Source organism: Branchiostoma floridae, unplaced genomic scaffold, assembly GCF_000003815.2.
Source record: "Branchiostoma floridae strain S238N-H82 unplaced genomic scaffold, Bfl_VNyyK Sc7u5tJ_433, whole genome shotgun sequence".
Taxonomy (NCBI): Eukaryota; Metazoa; Chordata; class Leptocardii; order Amphioxiformes; family Branchiostomatidae; genus Branchiostoma; species Branchiostoma floridae.
Window position 1 is genome coordinate 28,125 of NW_023365849.1, and position 1,515 is coordinate 29,639.

Consider the following 1,515-nt stretch of genomic DNA (forward strand, 5'->3'; position numbering starts at 1 on the left):
CAACAGAATAACATGGAATTTGGTATAAGGGTGCCCTCGACATATGCACGGTAGAACGAAACATTTTTGGCATACATCACTTCAAGAGGATTAATTTTTGGCCATTTTTAGTATCATTTTTGGCCCCTCTGTATTGCCATGGTATTGGAACAAAATTTTGTATGGAAATGCCTGTGATATATACCTCCAGGGCCTTTGCAATTTTGGTATTCATGTCTTGACAATGATGAAGTCTCTGGTCTTCTTGTATTAAAAAAAATGGTGATGGCATGTTGGATAGCAAGTGGGATGAAGTTCAGAATGATTATCTCTTCTCTCTCTTACAAACATACACACACACAGACAGCAAACAGTAAGAATGAAAAAAAAACTTTCAATTTTTACAGTTTTACTTTCACAAAATTGCAATTTTACACTTGTCTGCTCTCACAATCTGATTGACTTAATGTAAATACAATGTAATTTGAGCTTAAGTTTTTACATTGTTAAAAGTTAATCTGGAAAAATAGCAAACTACATACTAGATCTTATTCGCAGAAAATTACAATTCCGTCAAAATATATCTTTTCAGAATCGGTTGCGATCAATATCTACGTGTCCTTTTCTGGCTGGTTGGAATCAAGTCAGTCTGCTTCTTCCACATACAGTCAAAGGCCAAGCTCTGCTTCTCTTCTGTAGAGGGGTATGGAGGACAGAAACAGGGAAAACAGGGAAAACAGGCCCTACCTGCTGTGTGTCATGAGCACAATGTTCTTACTGCTGAAAAAAAACAGAGACATGTCAATCTTTGTTTTACACATTTGTGGACGCTTCAAAATGTTAATGCACAATGCTTTTGAATGATAAAGGAATATTGCAACAGAGGTATAATAAATACATATACACAACTTGTACTTGCAAATGAAAAGGTACAACTGACAGGATCAAAAAGGATTGACATGAATGAAATTAAAGCCATCATATAGAAGTCAAACCAGTGACATTTGGTATAACATCTACACAAATTCTAAAAACAAGTCCAAAGGATGAATTAATATTAACAAAAATGATTCATAAATCCACATGGCTCCCAATCACTGAGCCTCCACCAGGCTCCCTCTTGTCCTTTGGCAAGAGCCGGAGCGGGAACCTTTGTCATTCCCCATCCCCCTTGCCACCACTGAATGTGCCGTGTGGCAAGGGCCGGAAGCTGGCAACAAATATTTCATTCACAGGCATCCACCAGGCTCCCTCTTACCACTTTTGGCAAGAGCCAGAGCGGGAACCTTTGTCATTCCCCATCCCCCTTGCCACCACTGAATATGCTGTGTGGCAAGGGCCGGAAGCTGGCGCCAAGTACTTCATTCACAGGCATCCACCAGGCTCCCTCTTACCAATTTTGGCAAGAGCCAGAGCGGGAACCTTTGTCATTCCCCATCCCCCTTGCCACCACTGAATGTGCCGTGTGGCAAGGGCCGGAAGCTGGCGCCAAGTACTTCATTCACAGGCATCCACCAGGCTCCCTCTTACCACTTT

At 41.4% G+C, this 1,515-nt stretch overlaps 1 long non-coding RNA gene across 1 annotated transcript; it reads right to left on the reverse strand.

The window, feature by feature from the left end:
* Positions 1–371: 371 nt before the first annotated feature.
* LOC118408810 lies at positions 372–1,204 on the reverse strand. Its single transcript, XR_004830363.1, has 2 exons — positions 727–1,204; positions 372–672 (listed from the first exon to the last, which is right to left on the reverse strand). It is a non-coding gene; the product is annotated as an uncharacterized LOC118408810 (long non-coding RNA).
* Between the last annotated feature and the right edge of the window lie 311 nt (positions 1,205–1,515).